We start from the raw sequence: 21,073 nt of genomic DNA on the forward strand, positions 1-21,073 counted from the left end.
GGTGCAGACACTCCTATGTTGATGGGAAGGCTTCTCCCGTCAAGGTTGCTACCGCCTCTCACAGAGGTGGATTAACTATGCCAGTGGGAGAAGCTCTCTTGTCAGTGTATTAGAGTCTTCACTGATGTGCAACAGCCGTGCAGCTACAGTGTTTCAAGTGTAGATCTGCCCTTCGTTTGTTTTATAATTGTAAAAATGCCTGCTCTGAACTTCTGAACTCAGGGCAGGACTGCACTTAAAATGCTGCATCATCCAGCTGCGGTTTAATGAGGATGCTCTAAGCAGTGGTTCTCAAACTTGTTTTTTTCGTGGACCGCTTGAAAATTGCTGAGGGTCTCGGTGGACCACTTCATGATCTTTCCGAATATTGTTTGTAACGTTAGCTAACTTCTGTAAAGCGCTTTGGATAAAAGCGCTATCTAAAAAACCCTTAGTAATTAACATTTTTTGTTCTACAAATAAAAGCACACAACTCATATTTTAATATCAGTAGTCTTACCTTTTTAATGTGATGGATGTGCTCGCTCTCCCCCTGCTGCGGCAGCCCCTGGGCTGGGGCTGGGAAGGAGAGGGGTGTCTCCCCAGCCACAGAGCTGAGGCTGGGGAGAGGGTCATCTCTCCCTGGCGGCCGCAGCCCTGGAGCTGTGGAAAGTCGCCTCTTTCTCTGGCCACCGCAGCCCTGCATATCCCAAATTCCCCTTCTGCCTCTTTTCACCCCACTATCCCCACCCACCTACCCCCTATTCCCCTCAAGGCCACCATCTCACATTACATGTGCATCTTCTCCAGGGTCCAGGCACGTAATTAGTAAAGCCACGCCTGCACGGCTCCAGTAATTAGGTGGGTGGCCTTTCATTCTCTTGTATGCATCTGCCCAGGTGCGCACCGTAGAGGGAACTGTCCATGGACACCTGAATGGAGCTCGGCCCGTGGACCACAGTTTGAGAACCTCTGTCTAAGCCAACAGGAGAGCTCTCCCATTGGCTTAGTTAATCCACCTCTGCGAGAGGCAGCAGATACATAGCACTGTCTACACCAGTGCTTAGGCTGGTATTAGTACGTTGCTCAGGGGTGTGGCTTATTCATGCTGCTGAATGATATAGTTATACAGAAGTAATTCTGTAGGGTAGACCAGGGCTCAGATGGGAAAAGGGGCTTCCTCAGCCCATCCAGGAGGACTATCAAAAATTAAGTGGGCCATCATAGGACAAAAGCTTTGTTAACTGCCTCATCCACCCACTGGGAAGTACAGAGCCGGCTCCAGGGTTTTTGCTGCCCCAAGCAGCCAAAAAAAAAAAAAAAAAAAAAAAAAAAAAGGGGCCGCGAACGTGATCATCTCTACCAACGCCATTTCAGTTTTCGGCAGCAATTCGGCAGCTGGTCCTTCCCTCCAACAGGGAGTGAGAGACCCACCACTGAATTGCCACCGAAGAGCTGGACGTGCCGCCCCTCTCCATTGGCCGCCCCAAGCACCTGCTTGCTGGCCTGGTGCCTGGAGCCTGCCCTGGGGAAGTATGTGCAGAAGGCCTCATCCCATCATTTTGAACCCTGGAAGAGGGAAATAAAAATAGTTGACATGAAAATGTTTCATCTCTTTGCTGTTTGAACTCTCACAGGGCCAGACACACTAAACTAAGGCAGAGATCCCTAGGAGTTACCCCTGGGTCCATCCTGAAAGACGTTTTGAATTGACAGATTACTACCTCTCTGTTATCTTTCGGAACCGCAGATGGTAACTCATTTGTGTGTGTGTGCTTGCTTGCTTTAACCTGTAAACAACTCTTGTTTCTTTTTCCTAGTTAATAAGCTGTTAATTAGTTTATTACAGGGCAAGCACTGTTGTTGGTGTCTGATCTGAGATACAAATTAATTTGTGGTATTTGACTGGTCCCTTGGGACTGGAAGTAACCTGAATATTTTTCAGAGTAGTAGCCGTGTTAGTCTGTATCCGCAAAAAGGAGTACTTGTGGCACCTTAGAAACTAACAAATTTATTTGAGCATAAGCTTTCGTGGGCTACAGCCCACTTCTTTGGATGCATAGAATGGAACATATATTGAGGATATATATATACACATACAGAGAGCATGAAAAGGTGGGAGTTGTCTTACCAACTCTTAGAGGCCAATTAAGTAAGAGAAAAAAACTTTTGAAGTGATAATCAAGATAGCCCAGCACAGACAGTTTGATAAGAAGCGTGAGAATACTTACAAGGGGAGATAGATTCAATGTTTGTAATGGCTCAGCCATTCCCAGTCCCTATTCAAGCCTTAATTGATTGTATCTAGTTTGCATTTCAATTCCAGCTCAGCAGTTTCTTGTTGGAGTCTGTTTTTGAAGCTTTTCTGTTGCAAAATTGCCACCCGCAGGTTTGTCATTGAATGACCAGACAGATTAAAGCATTCTCCTCCTGGTTTTTGAGTGTTATGATTCCTGATGTCAGATTTGTGTCCATTAATTCTTTTGCATAAAGACTGTCCGGTTTGGCCAACGTACATGGCAGAGGGGCATTGCTGGCACATGATGGCATATATCACATTGGTAGATGTGCAGGTGAATGAGCCCCTGATGGCGTGGCTGATGTGATTAGGTCCTATGATGATGTCACTTGAATAGATATGTGGACAGAGCTGGCATCAGGCTTTGTTGCAAGGACAGGTTCCTGGGTTAGTGTTTTTGTTCAGTGATGTGTGGTTGCTGGTGAGTATTTGCTTCAGGTTGGGGGGTTGTCTGTAAGTGAGGACAGGTCTGTCTCCCAAGATCTGTGAGAGTGAGGGATCATATTTCAGGATAGGTTGTAGATCTCTGATGATGCACTGGAGAGGGCTGAAAGTGATGGCTAGTGGTGTTCTGTTATTTTCTTTGTTGGGCCTGTCTTGTAGGAGGTGACTATTTTGTGATCTTTGGTATGGGAGACCAGTTATCATGTCCAGCTTGCCTGGATAGCAGGATAGACTGGAGACCCTAAGGGGACTGCCTGTGACTCCATGGTAAGACTATTATAGTGATCCAGGAGTTTACATTTGTTACTGGGTTGGTGAAATCTAATTATAGAACATACCACCAATTTGGGGTGTCTGCCATTTTTGACAGTCTGTCCTGAGGTTGGCACCCACGGTCATGAGCTGCTCCAGACATTGTGAGAGTCGTATACATTTTTGCTTGATTAGTCAAATGTCACTAAAGTGGGGACTCAATCAGAGAAATGCTGTGGATTGAAGGCACAATAAAATACTGTATCTGAGATTTATAACTACATTTGCTATGTCTGCTTGATCATTGCCTTTTTATATTTTAATGTTTAATTAAAATCCTTTTTTTGGAGATTGCAGAGAGCAAAATGGATTAGTCTTTTCAAAATAAACAAAACAGCGTAAGTGGTGAAAAAGTAAATTGGACAGTTCTGGATTATTCTTAAATTATCTAAGGTATAACACAGTTTATTTTTTAAAAAGCTATTATTTCAATCTGACAATGTCCCTTTAGACTAAAAATCATGGCCCGGTCCTACAATGACTTAAGCACGTGCTAAGCTTTAAGCATGGTAGTAAGTCCCTTAACTTCAGTGGTTAAAGATAATCATGTGCATAAATCTTTGCATGATTGGAGCCTTAATCTATAAAGCCTGGTGTGGCCCAGTGGATTGGGCCCTGCAGTTGAACATCAGTATTATTAAACTGTTAATTTGTAAACCTAGAGGATAATAAGGTGATAAGCAATAGCCACCATGGATTTGTCAAGAACAAAGCATGCCACATCAACCTAGTTTCCTTCTTTGACAAGGTAAACAATTGAGTGGATAGAAGGGAAGTAGAAGACCTGATATATCTGGACTTTATTAATGCTCTTGACACAGTCCCACATGACATTTTCATGAGCAAACTAGGGAAATATGCTCTAGAGAAAATTACTATAAGGTGATTGAAAGACAATGCTCAAGGAGTATTTATCAATGGTTCACTGTCAAATAATAGGACAAATCAAGTGGGGTCCTGCAAGAGTCCATCCTGGGCCCAGTACTGTTCAGTATTTTCAATGACTTGGATGATGGAATGGAGACTATGCTTATAAAATATGCACAGGACATCAAGCAAATGGGAGATAGCTGGCAAGACAACAGTGCTACATATGAGGACCTGGGTCCTAACCATATCATTCTTAAAGTGTGACACCCAGAACTGGACACGATATTCCAGCCGAGGTCCCCTCAGCACTGAGTAGAGCAGAACAGCTGCCTCCCAGCTCTTATATATGACACTCCTGTAAACGTATCCCAGAATATTAGCCTTTTTTGCAGCTGTATTGCACTTCAGATTCTATTTGTGATCCATTATAACCCCCAGATCCTCTTCTGCAGTACTAACTGCCAAGCTATTGTTCCCTATTTTAGCAGCAAAGAGTCCTGTGGCACCTTATAGACAGACTTATTGGAGCAAAGTTCATGCTCCAATACGTCTGTTAGTCTATGGCTTGGTCTACACTACGTGTTTAAACCAAATTTAGCAGCGTTAAACCGATTTAACACTGCACCCGTCCACACAATGAGGCCCTTTATATTGATATAAAGGGCTCTTTAAACCGGTTTCTGTACTCCTCCCCAACGAGAGGAGTAGCGCTGAAATCGGTATTACCATATCGGATTAGGGTTAGTGTGGCCGCAAATCGACGGTATTGACCTCCGGGCGGTATCCTACAGTGCACCATTGTGACCGCTCTGGACAGCAATCTGAACTCAGATGCACTGGCCAGGTAAACAGGAAGACAGGTAGACATGAAAAGACCCGCGAAATTTTGAATTTCATTTCCTGTTTGCCCAGCATGGAGTTCTGATCAGCACGGGTGGCAATGTAGTCCCAAACCCAAAAAAAGCTCCAGCATGGACCGTACAGGAGATACTGGATCTGATCGCTGTATGGGGAGACAAATCTGTTCTATTAGAGCTCCATTACAGAAGACAAAATGAGAAGGCATTTGAAAATATCTCCAGGCTATGATACAGAGTCCACAGCACAGTGCTGTGTGACAAGCGTAACGGAAAGCGAAAGAATCAAATGGACGCTCATGGAGGGAGGGAGGGAGTACTGAGGACTCGAGCTATCCCACAGTCCCCGCAGTCTCCGAAAAGCATTTGCATTATTGGCTGAGCTCCCAATGCCTGTAGGGTCAAACACATTGTCCAGGGTGTTTCAGGGTATATGTCGTCAATTTATCCCCCTTTCCCCTCTCGTGAAAGAAAAGGGAAAAAAATAGTTTCGGGACTTTTTTATATGTCACCCTATGTCTACTGCATGCTGCTGGTAGACGCAGTGCTGCGGCACTGAATAGCAGCATCCTCTCCCCTGCCCTCCCCTCCCCGGTGCTAGACGGTACCGTACAAAAGGACTGATAGCCATCCTCATCATCAACCCGTGAATGCTCCTGGCTGGTCTCAGGTGAGGTTGGCTGGGGGCACCTGGGTAAAAATAGGAATGATTCCCGGTAGATGGTACAGAACAGCTGGTAACCATCCTCATCGTAGCAACTGGGGACTGAGTTTCATCAGCACCCTCCCTTTCATGTCTAAAGAAAAGATTCTGCCTGGACTATCATAGCAGCTGGAGGCTGCCTCCCCCTCATTTTATCTCACTAAAAACTCAGTTTCTTATTCCTGCATTCTTTATTATTTCATCACACAAATGGGGGCGACACTGCCATAGTAGCCCAGGAAGGTTGTGGGAGGAGGGAAGCAACGGGTGGGGTTGTTGCAGGGGCACCCCCCGTGAATGGCATGCAGCTCATCATTTCTGCGGGATCTGACATGGAGCAGCTGTGCTGTCTGGTTCTCTGATACACTGGTTCTGTAGTACACTTGCCCCATATTCTAGGCAGGACTGACTCTATTTTTAGATAAACCATAAAGGAGAGATTGACTCGGGGATTCATTCCCATTTTTGTTTTGGCACCCCCAGCTGACCTCAGTGAAGGCCAGCCAGGAGCACCCATGACAGCAGCAGTCTGTACAGAACGACTGATAACCGTCATCTCATTGCCAATTTACAATGGCACAGCAGACAGTACAGAACGACTGGTAACCGTCTCTGCTACCTTGCAATGGCAAATGAATGCTGCAGTGTAGCACTGCAGTACCGCCTCTGTCAGCGGCATCCAATACACATACGGTGACAGTGACAAAAGGCAAAACGGGCTCCATGGTTGCCATGCTATGGCGTCTGCCAGGGCAAGCCAGGGAAAAAGGGCGCGAAATGATTGTCTGCCGTTGCTTTCCCGGAGGAAGGAATGAGTGACGACATTTACCCAGAATCACCCACGACACTGTTTTTGCACCATCAGGCATTGGGATCTCAACCCAGAATTCCAATGGGCGGGGGAGACTGCGGGAACTATGGGATAGCTATGGGATAGCTACCCAGAGTGCAACACTCCAGAAATTGACACTAGCCTCGGTACAAGGGCGCACACCGCCAAATTATTGTGCTTTGTGTGACCTTGTGCACTTGACTTTATACAATGTTTTACAAAACCGGTTTATGTAAAATCTGAGTAATCCTGTAGTGTAGACGTACCCTGTAAGGTGCCACAGAACTCTTTGTTGCTTTTACAGATCCAGACGAACACGGCTACCCCTCTGATACTCGTTCCCTATTTTGTATTTGTGTATTTGATTTTTCCTTCCCACATATAGTAATTTCCACTTTTTATTGAATTTCATGTTGCTGATTTCAGAGCAATTCTCTAATTTGTCAAGCTCATTTTGAATTCTAATCTTGTCCTCCAAACTGCTTGCAACCTCTCCCAGCTTGGTGTCATCCATAAATTTTATAAGCATACTCTCCACAGTGTTATCCAAGTCATTAATGAAAATATTGACTAGTACCAGACCCAGGACTGACCTCTGCATGACAACACTAGATATGCCCTCCCAGTTTGACAGTGACCCATTGATAACTACTCTGAGTATGGTCTTTCAAAAGTTATACACCTACCTGAATAGTAATTTTAATCAAGACCAGATTTCCCTAGCTTGCTTATAAGAATGTCATGTGGGATAGTGTGGTATATCTTGATTTTAGTATGGTGTTTTACAACTACTGCTTCCCCACATCACTAGGCTAGTACTGTTACGGAAAGTAATTAGGTTGGTCCATGGGAGTGAGGGTAGGATGAGGTGTTTGGGGGATGTTGGTTCAGGATCCTTTGGGTACTGGTTAGATGGTGATATAGGGACTACAGAGGGCTGGACTCGGAGGGTGTATTTGGGGAATGGTGGTATAGGGGACTTGGAGGATGGGGATGGTAGCATAGGGCAGGGGTTCTCATCCAGGGGTCCGTGAGTCCTTTCAGGGGGGCTGCGGGGCCCTGCGGCTGAACCCCAGCACCGGCGCTGAAGCTGGGAGCAGTGCGGGGCTGAAGCCAACACCCTCCCTGTCCCAAGCTGGGAGCAGTGTGGGGCTGAATCTGGCGCCCCCCGCCCCACATAGGAACAGCATGGGGCTGAAGGCACCATCCCCCCCGAAGCTGAGAACAGCGCCCTTCCAAAGCCAGCACCTCCCCCTGAAGCGGTGCGGGGCTGAAGCTGGTGCCTCCTGCCCCAGACAGGAACAGCGTGGGGCTGAATGTGCCATCCCCCCCCCGAAGCTGGCAACGGCGCCCTCCCAAAGCTTCAGCCCCACCCCGAAGCCAGGAGCGGTGCGGGGCTGAAGCTGGTGACTCTGCCTCCGAGGCTGGGAGTGGCCCAGGGCTGAAGCTGGCAAACCTCCCCCCACCCCAAGCTGGGAGCAGTGGTGGGCTGAAGCCAGGAGCCCCCCCACCCATACACAGCCCCTAGATACCCTCTGCCTGCACCCTGAGTGGTTTTCAAACTTTTGAATTGAGTCCTTGCTTTGAGTTACACTTTTTGGTTGCGTCCCCCCACAGCCCAGACGTGCTCAGTAACCTCCTGAGTGAGTCAGGGGGTGGAGGTGGCGCTCCCTCCCTGGATCCCGCTGTGCAGAACGGGCTCGAGCCCTGCCAGCCCTTGCTCGCCTCCCCGAAGTAAAACTATGCCTATGCCTAAGGGATCCCCCCTTCCGCCCCAGAGCTCTGAGTCACCATATGCCCGCACAGCCCCTAAACAAGGGATTCTCAACCTTTTTCTTGCTGAAGCCCCCCCCCCCATGCTATAAAAACTCCAGGGCCTAGCAGAAGCTGGGCTATGGTACCGCTGGTGTAGGGGTCATGGGGAGGCAGGGACAGGGTATGGGGGGGGACCAGGCACTGGGGGGCTGGTGGTGTAGGGGTCAGGTGGTTGTACCAGGGTATCGGGGGACTGAGGTACAGGGGGGAGGGTGCTGGGCCGCAGGGGCCGGGAACAGGGTCTAGGGGGCAGGGTACCAGGAGGATGGTGGTGTAGAGCAGAGGTTCTCAACGTTTTTCTTTCTGAGGCCCCCACAACATACTATATAAATTCCACGGCCCACCTGTGCCACAATAACTGGTTTTCCACATATAAAAGCCAGGGCCAGCGTCAGGGGGCAGGAAACGGGGCAACTGTCTGGGGTCCCCTGCCACAGGGCCGCCCACCAAGCTATGTTGTTCAGGCTTCAGCTTCAGCCCCAGCTGGCAGGCTCACAGCCCTGGGATTCAGACTTATGTGGTGGGGGTCTGGCTTTCTAGCCTGGGCCCCAGCAAGTTCAACACTGGTTCTGCTTGGCAGACCTCCTGAAACCTGCTTGCAGCCACCCAGGGGGCCCCAGACCTCTGGCTGAGAACACTGAGGCTACGGGGCTGGACCCAGGTATTGGGAAACTGAGGTATGGGAGGGCTGGGCCTGGGTACTGGTTTTGTAGGGGCTGTGGAGGGCCAGAGTACCATGGGATGCTGATGTGGGGGCTGTGGGGAGATGGTGGTGTAGGGGCTGGGCTCGGTATGGGGGGACTGAGATATGGGGGGGGTCTGTGCCAGGGTACCAGTGGTGCAGGGGCTGTGTGGGGGCAGGGTACCAGGGGGATGGTGGCATAGGGGCTGGGAGATTGGGGGACTGAGGTATGGGGGGGGGAGGCTGGCCAGGGCATCAGTGGTGTAAGGGCCACGGTGTATTGCGGGGGGACTGGCTGCAGTACCAGGGGTGGAGAGGCTGTGGGGAGCGGGGCATTGGGGGGGCAAGGTACTGGGGGGATGGTGTTCTAGGGTACAGGGGGGATGGTGGCATGGGGCCAGAGGGCTAGGAGGTTGGGGGACTGAGGTATGGGTGGGGCTGGCCAGGGTACCAGTGGTGTGAGGGCCGCGGGATACTGAGGGGGCAGGGTACGGGGAGATGGTGGTGTAGGGCCTGGAGGGCTGGGCTGAGAGATTGGCGTACCAATGTATGGGGGGGCTGGGCCGGGATGCCAGTGGTGTAGGGGCTGTGGGGGCAGGGTACTGGGGTGCCAGTGGTGTAGGGGCTGCAGGGTGTTGGGGGGGGCTGGCCGGGGTTCCAGTGGTGTAGGGGCTGCAGGGTATTGGGGAGGGCTGGCCGGGCTGTCAGTGGTGTAGGGGCTGCAGGGTATTGGGGAGGGCTGGCCGGGCAGTCAGTGGTGTAGGGGCTGCAGGGTATTGGGGAGGGCTGGCCGGGCAGTCAGTGGTGTAGGGGCTGCAGGGTATTGGGGAGGGCTGGCCGGGCTGTCAGTGGTGTAGGGGCTGCAGGGTATTGGGGAGGGCTGGCCGGGCTGTCAGTGGTGTAGGGGCTGCAGGGTATTGGGGAGGGCTGGCCGGGCTGTCAGTGGTGTAGGGGCTGCAGGGTATTGGGGAGGGCTGGCCGGGCTGCCAGTGGTGTAGGGGCTGCTGGGTGTTGGGGGTGGGCTGGCCGGGGTTCCAGTGGTGTAGGGGCTGTAGGTATTGAGGGGGGGTTGGCATGGGTAGCAGTGGAGTAGGGGCTGCAGGGTATAGGGGGGGCTGGCTGGGGTAGCAGCGGGGTAGGGGCTGGCCAGGGTAGCAGTGGGGTAGGGGCTGCGGGGGGGAAGGGTATGGGGGGTAGGTACCGGGCCGATGGTGGTGGAAGGACCGGGGGGGGCGCTGGATGGGGTAGCAGTGGGGTAGGGGCTGTGGGTGGGGGCAGGATAGGTACTGGGGGAGAGGTGGCCATGGTAGCAGTGGGGTAGGAGCTGTGGGGGGGGGCAGGGTGGGTACCAGGGAATGGTGGTGGAAGGACCGGGGGGATGGGTAGGGGCTGTGGGGGGGCAGGGTGGATACCGGGGGGATGGTGGCAGAAGGACGGGGGGGCAGGGTGGGTACCGGGGGGATGGTGGCGGAAGGACCAGGGGGGGCGTGGTGTGAGGGGGTAGGTACCGGGGGGATGGGTAGGGGCTGCGGGGGGGGCAGGGTGGGTACCTGGGGGATGGTGGCTGAAGGACCGGAGGTGATGGGTAGGGGCTGCGGAGGGGGCAAGGTGGGTACCGAGGGGGAAGGGTAGGGGCTGCGGGGGGGGGGGGGGGGCAGGGTGGATACCGGGGGGATGGTGGCGGAAGGACTGGGGGGGACAGGGTGGGTACTGGGGGGATGGTGGCGGAAGGACCGGGGGGGATGGGTAGGGGCTGCAGGGGGGGGCAAGGTGGGTACTGGGGGGGATCGGTAGGGGTCGCGGGGGGGTGCAGGGTGGGTACTGGGGAGATGGTGGTGGAAGGACCGGGGGGGGGTGGATAGGGATTGCGGGAGGGGGCAGGGTGGGTACCGGGGGGATGCTGGCGGAAGGACCGGGGGGGATGGATAGGGGTTGCGGGGGGGCAGGGTGGGTACCGGGGGGATAGTGGCAGAAGGACCGGGGGGGATGGATGGGGGCAGGGTGGGTACCAGGGGGATGGGTAGGGGCCGCGGGGGGGGGCAGGGTTGGTACCGGGGGGATGGTGGCGGAAGGACCGGGGGGGATGGATAAGGATTGCGGGGGGGGCAGGGTGGGTACTGGGGGGATGGTGGCGGAAGGACCAGGGGGGATGGATAGGGGTTGTGGGGGGGCAGGGTGGGTACCGGGAGGATAGTGGCAGAAGGACCGGGGGGGATGGATGGGGGCAGGGTGGGTACCGGGGGGATGGTGGCAGAAGGACGGGGGGGATCGGTAGGGGCCGAGGGGGGGGCAGGGTGGGTACCGGGGGGATCGGTAGGGGCCGCGGGGGGGGCAGGGTGGGTACCGGGGGGATGGGTATGGGCCGCGGGGGGGGGCAGAGTGGGTACCGGGGGGAAGGGTAGGGGCTGCGGGGGGGAGGCAGAGTGGGTACCGGGGGGGAAGGGTAGGGGCCGCGGGGGGGCAGGGTGGGTACCGGGGGGAAGGGTAGGGGCCGCGGGGGGGGGGCAGGGTGGGTACCGGGGAGATGGTGGCGGAAGGACCGGGGGGATCGGTAGGGGCCGCGGCGGGGGCAGGGTGGGTACCGGGGGGATCGGTAGGGGCCGTGGGGGGGGGGCAGAGTGGGTACCGGGGGGAAGGGTAGGGGCTGCGGGGGGGAGGCAGAGTGGGTACCGGGGGGAAGGGTAGGGGCTGCGGGGGGGAGGCAGAGTGGGTACCGGGGGGAAGGGTAGGGGCTGCGGGGGGGAGGCAGAGTGGGTACCGGGGGGAAGGGTAGGGGCTGCGGGGGGGAGGCAGAGTGGGTACCGGGGAGATGGTGGCGGAAGGACCGGGGGGATCGGTAGGGGCCGCGGGGGGGGGGCAGAGTGGGTACCGGGGAGATGGTGGCGGAAGGACCGGGGGGATCGGTAGGGGCCGCGGGGGGGGCAGGGTGGGTACCGGGGGGAAGGGTAGGGGCTGCGGGGGGGGGCAGAGTGGGTACCGGGGAGATGGTGGCGGAAGGACCGGGGGGATCGGTAGGGGCCGCGGCGGGGGCAGGGTGGGTACCGGGGAGATGGTGGCGGAAGGACCGGGGCTGGGAGCGGGCGGGCGGCGTGGCCGGGGTGCCAGGTCCGTGCTCCGGGCGATGTCTCCCGCTCTCTGCGGGGCGTGTCGGCTCCGGGTTCCGGCCTCCCGCTCCCCCCCGCGGCGCCGCGGCCCCGGAGGCAGGGCCCGGGCCGGGCTGCCCCGCCGGCCGGTCGGCAGCGGGGGGCGGGCGGGCGGAGGGCCCGAGGCGGAGCCGGGGCGGGCCGAGCCGAGCCGAGCGGAGCGGGGAGGAGGCTGCGGAACAGGCCGCCGCTGGTTGTCGCCTCGCAGTGCAGCAGCCGGGCGAGCCGAGCGCCGAGCTGGACAGGCTGCAGGAGCCCTTCGCCGCCGGCCCCCGCACAGCCAGGTACCGCCCGGCCCCGCACGGGGAACCCCCGCCGGCCCCCGCGCTTCTCGGGGGCGGCTTGGGAGCGGGGCGCAGCCTCGGACCCCCGGTTCTGCTTGGGAGGGGGGAGTTGGGGGGCTCTGTCCCGTAACCCCCCAGTCTCCCCTAAAGGACCACAACCCCCTTCCCTCCAGTACAACCCCAGTTCTGCTTGGGACGGGGGAACTGGGGGGCTCTGTCCTGTAACCCCCCAGTCTCCCGTAAAGGACCACAACCCCCTTCCCTCCAGTACAACCCCAGTTCTGCTTGGGAGGGGGGAATTGGGGGGCTCTGTCCCGTAACCCCCCAGTCTCCCCTAAAGGACCACAACCCCCTTCCCTCCAGTACAACCCCAGTTCTGCTTGGGAGGGGAGAATTGAGGTGCTCTGTCCTGTAACCCCCAGTCTCCCCTAAAGGACCAGAGACCCCTTCCCCCTGGAACCCCCCCTTCTTCTTGGGAGGGGGAAAACTGTAGTGATCTGTGCTGTAACCCCCCAGCCCGCAGTCTCCCCAGAGTACTACAGACTCCTTCCCCCAGTTCTGCTTGGGAGGGGGAATTGGAGTGATCCATCCTGTAACCCCCCATTCTTCCCTAGATAATCCCCTCCCCCTTTCCCTGGGGGAGCGCATATCCTGTCCTCATTGGGCACTGATGTTCTGTCATAGCTTCAGCTGCCCCAGGAGTTGGGGGGAGGCATTGCTTTCACCCTTGGGACCTACATATGAAACAGCCCGTGACGATAAGGTGATCAGATAGCAAGTGTGAAAAAGTGGATGGCGGTGGGGGGTAATAGGAGTCTATGTAAGACAAAGCCCTGAATATTGGGACTGTCCCTATAAAATCAGGACATCTGGTCACCCGACTGATAGATGTTATTCCTCCTCCCCACTTTTCAGAACCCTGCTTTGGTGTGTTTGTTTCAGAGTCTTCTTGTGTCAGTCAGACTCCTGCCATGCAAAAGCTGTGCAGTTAGTGCTCACTGAGGCTCCTTTCTTGACCTCTTTATGAGCTTCTTTTGTTGATGTTGCAAATTGATGGATGGAAAAGCAGTGAATCCTGAAACAAAGCCGGTTCCTTTTCCCCAGTCACGTTACTGCACATGGTTTCGACACTGACTACCACTGTTTCACTGCAGTTTGAGATGTGCCCCACTTAGATAATGCACAGTGAACTCTTGTTTGTTTGTGCATGCACACTCCAAAGCACAGAGTATATAATAACCATAATAACAATGGGGGGTGTGTATTTTTGGTGGGTTCATGTTTCACTATATAGAGTAGTGAGAAATCTGTGTAATATCCAATGTAGCTCAAGGCCAGACTTACAAAATTGTCTTGGAAATTTACCAGGCACCCTCCAAAATTTCCCAACTCTTCTGTGCTTGATAATATTAAGGAAACAGCTAATTATGTTTTGACTCATGTGTTTTTGAAAAAAATTGCTCCAGGCAAGTAGAATTGTGCAAGGTGGGAGTGAGACAATTATTAATGGCTTCAACCTTATCTTTATGTCAGATCATAAAATAGTTGTGTGGGGTTGGTTATATATGTATGTTAGTATATTTATATTAAGGAGTTTTTTTCTGGTAATAGCATGACAATAAATCTCCAATAATAAATGTCATCGAAATGTCAAGATTATTGATGTAAATTAGGATCTGCAAATGCTTCAAGTGTGCATTAGGTGTTTCTTGTTTGTACATGGGCTTAATAATGCTGTGGTTTTGGCACTAGTTTCTGATCTCATGTACTCAAGTAATTTAATTGACGTCGGTGGAATTACTCCAGTTTGACATTGGTGTAATTGAGATCAGAATTTAGCTCCAAAGCTGTAGTATTATAATACCTTGGTAGCATTATAATGCCAGAGTCATCATAAAACACCATATATAAATTACTGGCTACGAAAGCTTTGTATTTATAGCAATAATCTCAGGATTATGGTAACATCATGAGAATAAAGCTCAAGTAGTATCAGCAGAAACATCCTAATAAAAAGTGTGTATATTTGATCTATCTATAGATTAAAAAAAAATAACACCCCGTCTCCAAATCCACTTTGTAATCCAAGCAAGATAAAGTTGACACTTATCAATAATTGTCCTCCTGTATATGATACAATTCCACACACATATTAAAATTCATTTTGCATATATATGTATAAAATTACACTCACCCACTTTCTGATCTGACGTAAAGACAAGGTTGAGGCCAAAACGCTGTCCTTACCTCACCCTGGTGATGCAAGCTTTACTTAATATGCACAATATAGTATGCTGTTCTGAGAGTAACCAGGCTGGTTGAGTTAAGGACATGGTGTCAGCCTAGAGTCATCGCAGTGTATTGTGTAAGAACAGTGTGTGTTTTGAGACGCCAACAAACTCAGTTTATTGACATACTGATAATACTCAGCATTTATATAGCCCCTTTCCTACTTTTAGTGTTAACCAAACATTCATTCATTCCTTACAAAACCCTAAGGAGTTGGTGAACAGTTGTCACCATTTTATACTTGGGGATATTAAGACATGGAAAAGTCAGGTTCATAAATGGAGATTAGAGCCATCTTTCAGTCATTACCCCTCTGGACCATGCCTCTTTATTGAAAACAGTCTGATATTGCCAGTCCTGGACAGGCCTGCCCATTGTTAAACTTGTATCTTAGCTGCTGCTGCTGCCTTTTTTTTTTTTAAATATCTGTAGTGCACAAGGTTGGCAAAGTACTTCAACAAGTTAATTACATTACCACTGAAATGCAACCACTTCTGGGGTGGAGGACAGCAACCAGCTTGCACATAATGTTGTCTGGGGTGTGGAAACTGTGGATGAACTAGTCTGAAAAATGCCACGGGATCTCTAATGTCCACTTTGAGCAGACAGAGCATCTTCTGTTTATAGGTTCATTTACAGGACCCTCTGCTTTAAATTACATGCATGGAGCTAACTTATCCACCTCAGCCAGAACCAGCCTTAACGTTTTGGGTTTGGCCTTTGAGACACGTTTTTGTGAGTCCCCACTCCTAAAATGTACCAGGATGGCCTAAGAAGGTTGGAGAGGGTTAGTAGGGTGACTCCTTGGGTATGTGTACTCTTGAGCTAGTGGCATAACTTTCAGCATGGGAATATGTATATACTTCAGCTTTGACAGAGCTAGTGTGCTAAAAATAGAAGTGTAGCAGCAGTGGTGCAGGCAGCAGGGTAGGGTATGTGCCTGAGAAAGTACCTGCGGCAGGGGTGGCCAACCGGTGGCACCAGAGCCACATGCGTCTCTTCAGAAGTTATTATGCGGCTCCCTGTATAGGCATCGACTCTGGGGCTGGAGCTACAGGCGCCAACTTTCCAGTGTGCCAGGGGTGCTCACTGCTCAAGCCCTGGCTCTACCACAGGCCCTGCCCCCACTCCACCCCTTCCTGCCCCTCTCCTCTGAGCCTGCCATGCCCTCGCTCTTCCCCCTCAGAGCCTCTTGCACACCACAAAACAGCTGATCGGGAGGTGCGGAGAGGGAGGGGAGGTGCTGATTGGTGGGGATGCCAGTGGGCAGGGGGCGCTCTGAGCCGGGGGGAGAAGGGGAAGCTGATGAGGGGCTGCTGACGTATAACTGTGGCTCTTCGGCAATGTACAGTGGTAAATTGTGGATCCTTCTCAGGCTCAGGTTGACCACTCCTGACCTAGGGTCTCGGGGTGAGGGGTTGTATTCAGGCAGTTAGCCCATGTTACTGCCTGCACTGTAGCAACCATTTCCATTTTTAGCACATTTTTAACTTGATCAAAACTAGTGCATGTACGTCTACTTGAGCTGTAAGATACACCTTCCGCCGAAGTGTAGACGTACCCTTTGGCATACAGAACCGGCTCATTTTATACTAATGGTGGTTTGTCCACCCCGCTGCAGAAAACTGTCTTTCCAGGGAAAATGACTGGAGAATTTTTTTAAAACGAAAGCTGAGATTTTTATTTTTATTTCAGATCAGAGTGGGAAGGACAAAAGCTTTGACCTCTGAAGGTTGAAGCAGTGAGTCAACCCTGCAGGGTCTTAATTTATATGAGTATGTATTGTATATCAAATGAAATATAAATAAAAATGCATCTTCCATGCATTGGGTTCCTTTGACAAAATACTAAAGATTCTACCACTTTCACAGATCTAGCTGCCTCTATGACCGCCATTAACCAATCAGAAAACTAATAAATGTAGAAATATCCTCACCCATGGCCATAGCCACCACTCCTTATCGTGCTTTCTCTCCCCAAAAGGAATGAAAATATATTGAAATATACCTCTGCCTCGATATAACACCATCCTTAGGAGTCAAAAAATCTTATCGGATTATAGGTGAAACCGTGTTATATTGAACTTGCTTTGATCCGCCCAAGTGCGCAGCCCTGCCCCCCCCGCGAGCACTGCTTTACAGCGTTATATCCAAATTCGTGTTATATCGGGTGGCGTTATATCGAGGCAGCGGTGTATTGGGTTTCACAGAGTCCAGGTATCCCATACCTCGGAGCAGGGGGTGTATTTGGCTATGGATAGTAATAGTTGTACTCTCACAGTAGTCACCAAGTAGCTAACATTATTCCTATGGTATTTCCTGTAACAAATTCCAGGAATAGTGTGGGTGGTAATGTGAACTATTTACAACAGAGGATTTTGATGGCACCCACTGCTAGAGCCAAAGTCCCACGTGCTGCACAGTAAACTAGACGTAAATAGTGTAGCAAGATCTTTGGCTTCTGTATTACAGCAGCTTCATTTAAAGTGAGATTCTACTCTGAAAAATGCCCTTGTAAAAATATTATTGTGGGGTTCTTTGTATCTCGGTAACTTCTTTTTCAGCAGCGCTCGGTATACATGTACAAATATTTTGGGATGTGTGGTTTTCTTCCCTCCTCCCTCCCCTCTGCCCCCCCCGCAAAAAAACCCTGCTAGCTTTGCAAACTCAGCCTGAGCTCTGTTTGCACATCACACCTATAATAAAAGTTCCGCAGCTTAAGTTAGCTCCTCATTGACACAAGTTCAACCCCATTGTCTTCAACTGGAATCGGTGCCAATCACTTTTTGAATAAACTGGTGACATTTGGTTTTAACTAAAAACAATTTAAATAAAAAGGAGGGTCTTTAAGGAATTTAGTATCAATGGCCTCTGTTGTCTGGGTATATTTATTTTGCATTTCCGCTACACTTTCAGTTCTTGATGTGCTGCAGATTTTTTTCTTGACAAGCTATAACTGCATCACAGAAGTTGTCAAGGGAGATGCTGCAGGGAGTGGTTTGGCAGCTGGGTGGAAGACGTTTGGGGGTTTTGGCACTTGGGGAGGCATTGGATGCAGTTTGAATTGTGAGCTAAGAACATTAAATGGATACCTCTGATAAAATGATCAGAAGCAAAATACTTCATGTTGACTTTAAATTGATATCTTCTGGTTTCATCACTAAGCTGAATGGGATGGTATACGGCTCTCTAGAGCCACTGTTTAAGGTTTTCTGCATATCTCAGGAAGATAACACGGTTTATTCTGTATTTATGTTTTCAAGGTTACCTTCAAAACCCTGAAGACTAGAAACTTATGCTTAGATTCTGAAGCACTGCTTCACAGGAAGAGAGATTTGTAGCCACAGAACTGAGGGATACGCAGGGCCTTGGTTATAGAACATGCCCTCTTCAAAGATAGTTTCCACATCACCCCTCTGAGATAAATATTATCTCCATTTTGCAGCTAGGGAAACTAAGGCAGGGAGGTGAAGGCTACATAGAAAACCGGTAGTAGAACTGGGATTAGAGTTTATGGGCCAAATCCTCAGATACTGTAAGTCAGTATAACTGCATTGACTTCAAAAGAGCTACACCAATGGTCTCCAACCTTTTTAAGCCCAAGATCACTTTTTGAATTTAAGTGCAACCCAGGATCTAACTCAAAGAAAATGTAGAAATAACAGTAATCACACAAACCCAAATACACTAGCCCTGTCCCTACCCTGCCCCTTCTCCGAGGCTCACTCCATCCCTCCCCCTCCGTTGCTCGCTCTCCCCCACCCTCATTCACTTCCATCAAGCTGGGACAAGGGGTTGGGGTGCGGGATGGAGTGCAGGCTCTGGTCTGGGACGGAGGGGTTTGGCATGTAGGAGGGGCTCTGGGCTGAGCCTAGGGCCAGGTTTTGGGGTGCAGGAGCGGATTCAGGGCTGAGAGAGGGAGTTGGGATATGGGAGGTGGTATAGGGTGCTGGGTCTGAGAGGGGGCTTAGGGCTCAGGCAGCAGGTTGGGGTGCAGGCTCTGGGAGGGGCTTGGGGTGCAGGCTCTGGGAGGGGCTTGGGGTGCAAGTGGGAATGTGGGGTGCTGGAGGTGATCAGGGCTGAGGCAGGGTGCTGGAATACAGGATCTGGGAGGGTGTTTGGGTGCCAGAGGGGGTTCAGGGCTGGGGCAGGGAGCTGGGGTGCTGGAGGGATTCAGTCTGTGGGCTCCGGCTGGGTGCTGCTTACCTCAGGCGGCTCCTGGGTGACGGTGCAGCTGGGTTAAGGAGAGGCTCCCTGCCTGCCCTGGCCCTGTGCTTCTCCCGGAAGCAGCTGGCATGTCTGGCAGGGGCTCCTGGGTTGGGGAAGGGCAGATGCCTCCCTCATCCACAGGCACCATCCCCGCAGCTCCCACTGGCTGCGGTTCCCCATTCCCAGCCAATGGGAGCTGCAGGGGCGGTGCCTGCAGGCAAGACCCCCTGCCTCTCCCCCTCAGGAGCTGCTGCTGGACGTGCCATATCCACTTTGTTAACATCCTGTACCAATTTCGTTTAAATCTGCTTTCCTTTTCAAAATTAACAAGGTAAAGGTGTGTGAAAGGAGAGGAACCACCCGAAACAGAAAAATCATCATAGTCTCACAGTTGATATAACTGCAGAACTGACGGACAGTGGTAGATCTCTTCCAAAGAACTGATAATTGTGCGTGCTGTTCTTTGTGGTTCATTATTTTGCTGTGTAATGACAGATTTGTTTAAGATGTTTCTCCATAATTAGCTAAATTTAATTCACCAAAGGATATTATTGGCCTGTTTAGAATTACATGTTTTCATGCCATGAAGAAAAGAATAGGTTTTATTTTTAGGTTTAGTTCAACACTGAAGTGAAATAAACATGCAGTTCACTAATGCAGAAATAGTCATTTGCAGCTTCCTTGTAGGTGAGGTGTCAAGAGAATAACCTATGTTGTCTCAGCAGAGAGAGCTGAATGCGGTAGAGTCTTGCACTCCCACTAATCCAGCTCTCCTGTACATAAGGAGAACTTACTTCTCCCCCATCCCCAAGAATTTAGGATCTGTAATGTAGATGTGCCTACGGCAGCCTCACTATGCCAGCATAATCTGCTAGTGTAGACAGCATATGTCAACAAGAGGAGTTCTGACGGCATAGTAGCACCACCCAAAGGTGGCGACTTCCACTGTTCCTGGGGGGTGCTTGACTTCCGCTCTGTCCCAGGCCCTGCCCCCACTCCACCCCTTCTCCCAAGTCCCCACCTCACTTCTTCCCGCCCCGCCTCACCTCTTCCCTCCCCCTTCCCCCACCTCTTCCTGCCCCCACTCTTCCCCCTCCCCTCCAGCACCTCCTGCATACTGCTGAACAGCTGATTCCTGGTGCGCAGGAGGTGTAGCGAGGGAGGGAGAGGAGCTGATTGGGAGAGGGAATGGGCAGCACTGATCCACGGGGCTGTTGGTGGGTGCTGAGACTATTTTTTTTTTCCCTGGGTGCTCCAGCCCCAGACCACTCATGGAGTCGGCACCTATGCCACCACTTCCCTGAATGACGTTAGCAACACCTCGTAGAAATTATATGATAAGATTATGTGTCTCTGTCATTTCTAGTTTATTTGACCCTTCAAAAAGCATTTGACAAAGTTGCTTATAAGAGACAATTAAGAAAACTAAGCCATGGAGTGAGAGGCAAAGTACTATCCTGGAGAAGAAACAGGCTAAGGCAGAGCACAAATTATGGCTAAATGTTAAGCTTTCAATATGGCAGAATGTTAACGAGATTTCCCAAGGTGCTGTTAGAACAAATGTTTAATATAACAATGATCTGGAGGAAAGAGATCGTAATAAGCTATACCGCTAACATCCACTTGGTTAGTGGGTTGAGCACTGTTCCTTTCTTGGAGTCCAGGGCACACGTTGACTTAACCACATAGTGTAGATCGGCCCCAAAAAGCAACCAAAATGGTGTGCTGCTTAAGGAATAGCTTAGAAAGTACCACTGAAAATACAAATGTTGTTGTAGCTGTGTTGGTCTGAGGATATTAGCCTACAGAACTACTTTGGTATAACTACATCGCACAGGGGTGTGGATTATTGAGCGACATAGTTATACTGATCTAAGTGTTGGAGTAGACAGCGCTATGTCAGCAGGACAGCTTCTCTGCCAACATAGCTACCGCCTTTCTTGGAGGTGGAATTATTAAGCTGATGGGAGAGCTCTCTTCCATTGGCTTAGAGCAGGCGTAGTCAAATATTTTTTTTCAAGGTCCAAATTTCTTGGTCAAGGTATAGTTAAGATCCAGCCACCAGAGAAATATTTTTCACACTGCAAGTGCATGCATTGCTGTGTAATGAATACATGCATTGCTGTGTAATAAACCCAGGGCCTATTGCTTATTTTTAAGTGCATTAAATGAAAAATAAAATCAAACCACTGTATAACCTGAAAATAACCTTCAAGACAAATGTAATAAATTACTTTGAGAAAGTATGTAGGTAAAATGTCAAATAGATGCAAATATTAGCATTAAAATACTTTCAGACGACTGTTTTAAGTTTTAAATGTGTTTTGTCAAATAAAATTATTGTATCCATATGTGT

General features: G+C 51.1%; 1 protein-coding gene across 1 annotated transcript in view; it reads left to right on the top strand.

Moving 5' to 3' along the window:
* Positions 1-12,106: 12,106 nt before the first annotated feature.
* SMOX (spermine oxidase) overlaps positions 12,107-21,073 on the top strand; it is an 85,944-nt gene continuing 76,977 nt past the window's right edge. The window contains exon 1 of the mRNA XM_030563978.1: positions 12,107-12,220. The gene's annotated coding sequence lies outside the window, so the exon portion shown is untranslated. The remainder of the gene's footprint in view (positions 12,221-21,073) is intronic.

This window comes from Gopherus evgoodei, chromosome 5 (assembly GCF_007399415.2).
Source record: "Gopherus evgoodei ecotype Sinaloan lineage chromosome 5, rGopEvg1_v1.p, whole genome shotgun sequence".
NCBI classification, from domain to species: Eukaryota; Metazoa; Chordata; order Testudines; family Testudinidae; genus Gopherus; species Gopherus evgoodei.